The sequence below is a fragment of the Calliopsis andreniformis genome, chromosome 9, assembly GCF_051401765.1.
Source record: "Calliopsis andreniformis isolate RMS-2024a chromosome 9, iyCalAndr_principal, whole genome shotgun sequence".
In the NCBI taxonomy this organism is placed as follows: domain Eukaryota; kingdom Metazoa; phylum Arthropoda; class Insecta; order Hymenoptera; family Andrenidae; genus Calliopsis; species Calliopsis andreniformis.
Window position 1 is genome coordinate 2,577,047 of NC_135070.1, and position 3,374 is coordinate 2,580,420.

A 3,374-nucleotide genomic window follows, 5' to 3' on the forward strand; every position below is an offset into this window, starting at 1 on the left:
ATACAAATATTTTCATAAAAATAAAACCAAAAATTAAAAACTTTAACTTTTCATTTTTAGTCCTAGTCTTTAAATACTAGGACTAAAGCTTAAATATTTAAACTTAAACTTAATTATTTAAACTTAAATATTTTCATAAAAATAAAACCAAAAGCTAAAAACTTTAACTTTTCATTTTTAGTCCTAGTCTTTAAATACCTCCTTAATCTTTTAAATACCAGTCTTCGACTGTTTATAAAAGTGCATCGCGCGGGCTGGATCGTGTCACATTTCACGCTTCGTTTATTCCGGGAGATCTGACGAGCCTATATCCCAGGAGTATCATAGCTATGAAAGAGTTGGGGATGGTGCAGCAGTATGAGTGGGTAGGACCAGGTATGTAGGACTACTACAGTCTCCATTCACTTGCTGCCCACCGTTTTCCTTTTGATAACGTCACTCGCTTTTCGGTTACTCTGACTATAACAACAGTCAAATTAAAAAAGCAGTCGATTTCACTTCTTTTGATTATAATGACTTAAGTAAAATATCATTGCTTCAGAGAGGGGTTGTTTTTGTTAACGTTCAAACCGCGCTAGAAAAAACCGGTTCTCGTCCGATCACCGAAGTCAAGCAACGCTGGGCGTGGTTAGTACTTGGATGGGAGACCGCCTGGGAACACTGCGTAATGTTAAAATAACTTTTTTATTTTTTAAATAAGCAATATTAATAGAAGTGATTTTACTGTTGATTGGTTACCACTGTTCATTTATTATTCAGTTGAATATGTATGTGTTCTGGGTTGGGAATGGAAATCATTTTTTTAAACATATTGAAAACTATTCGATGTAGAAATATAACATTGTATATGACTTATACATTTTTGTATGAGTAAAATGAGTCAATGTATGTGTTTATAAAATATAAAAAGCTAAGGTTTTTTAATTAATGTTTCTTGAGAAATGTTATGCTATTTTCTTGTAACATCATTTGCATAAACCATAAACTAATATGAAAAATGTGGATACTGTGTAATTTTTAATTACCACTTCCACGTATCCAAAAAACATGTCAGTCAGCCCGAAGAAAGTAAGAAATTGCTGCAGTCAGAATTACATACTCAATGTTGAACGCTATATTATCAATAACAACAAAAATTATTAATTATGTATTATTAATAATAGCGGAATGTTCAACATTACTACAGTACAAAATATATATTCAATCCAGCAACAAATTATCAAAATATGATATATAATAGAATTAGAAATAAATTTCGTGTACAGGGTGAGCCACCTAACGTTTGCACCTCAAATATCTTTGTTGTTTTAAAAGACATGTCAAACGTCTTAAAGACGAAGTTGAATGGTTCAATGGAGCTCACACAATGCCGAACAAATTTTTGGTTCCTTGTCATATTTTTTTTTTTTATTAGAGATATCTAGATCACTTCCAGTTTTTTGAATGGAACCACCTCTTTTCGAACACCTACAATGATAGTCCCTTTCATTAGGAATTCATTGACTATTATTATTTAAGGTCACGGACAGAGAAAACGTATAAGATTTAAAATATGAAAACGAAATACGTGTGTCTCACAAATGTTCGAAATGATGGATGTTTACGTCAATACATTGCTATAAACGAGCTTTGAAGGAATGTTGAACTGTGACAAGTATATCCGAAGTGATATTTACACATGCTGTGATGATATGCTGGTGCATATCCTTAACTGTTCTTGAAGCATTCATGTACATGGTTTATTTTAGCAGACACCACAAAAAGAAATGCACTTTGTCCAATCCATCGGTTTGGAAACCTAAAATCCAACGTTTCTTTTGCTACTCGCGCAGAATGAGGACAGCTGTCATGTTGGTACCACATAGCATGACAGTTCCGTAAAGAGACATCTTCCAACAAAATTGTCAGATCTTCCTACAAAATTGAAAATATGCAATAACATTGAATATGACCTTAATCGGTTTGCAAGTCTCATTTGTAATAAACGTATTTTATTTTCAAAGTTGAAGCATTCAACTGCTCCTTGAGATATTTAACATATTTTAAAAAACAACAAAGATATTTAAGGTGCAAACGTTAGGTGACCCTGTATAACAATGTTTTATTAAATATTGCAAACAACAGCGCGGCGACGCGACTCATTGTCAGTTTAACTTAAAAGGAAGACGCTCTGAAGCAAATTGCTGCTTCCTATTTCATTGATTTCAAGCGATGAATGGGTTCTCAATGTTATTGACATTAAAATTGATATTATTGTTATTAGTTACTGGCAGTAATTATACTGTTCTCAATAATAATAGTAATAATAATAACATTAATAGTAATAATAGTAATAATAGTAATAAAAATAATAATAGTATGAATAGTATTAATAATTGTTACTCAGAATAATATTAATCTTGAAATGTAAAATGAAATGTTTGTGCCAATCGTTTTGTTGAAATTAATCGCATTTGTAATTTCGATACGATAAATAACATATTCAGAAAACATATTTTGAAACATATTTTGAAAACAAATAATACAAATAACAATGCACATTAAATAATGGGAAGGTATGTAAAGTTAATAGTGTATTAATCAAGACACACCTTAGCTGTTTATACAGCAAATCTACATTAACAATTTGCTAACAATGTTCTTATTTTATTTGCTGCAATTTTTATATTATCGTAGAATTCTGTGGAATATTGGTAGTATAACAATTAAAAAATTTAACATTTTATGTACCATGCAAATTTATTGAAAAAGGGGTTTTTCATAGTTCAATAATTTATTCATTATTTTGTACCAATGTTTGGTAGCATTAATATTATCTGTAAGGTGATAAGTATAAAGACTCGCGTATTGAAAGCATATTAATCCTTTGGCGTTAAATGAGATCTTTATCACGTCACGTGGTTATGAAGAAATTGTTTTTAGAACCTACAATTGTATGTCAGTAGTGTTCGTATTTTATGAAAATATGCATTTTAATTTTAGAATTATATTAATCGGTCTCTTTTTTTATGAATATCGACGTTCAAATGAAATTAAACGATATTTGTTCTCAAAATTTCGTTTGCTGTAATAAATAAGTAAGAATATAAAATTTATCTGATACAAAGTATATACCTAGTGACACGAATGAAATTAAATTATATTCACATTAAAAATTTCTTCAATTTAATTATATTTCAAGTAAATATGACAACTCAATAAATTAGAATTTAAAATTGATTTGGCATAAAGCATATGGACTTTCAAACAAAATTAAATGCTATTTGCACAGAAAATTTCTTTCAGTTTACTCCCATCTTATATTTACCTATTTAATCAGAGCGTAGATATAAAAAGTACTGCAATTTAATAAATCAAAATCTATAGCATTTTTA

The 3,374-nt window shown here is 29.6% G+C and overlaps 1 pseudogene; it reads left to right on the plus strand.

Annotated features, from left to right (window-relative positions):
* Window positions 1-556: 556 nt before the first annotated feature.
* Window positions 557-676, plus strand: LOC143184219 (5S ribosomal RNA; annotated as a pseudogene).
* The last annotated feature ends 2,698 nt before the right edge of the window (window positions 677-3,374 follow it).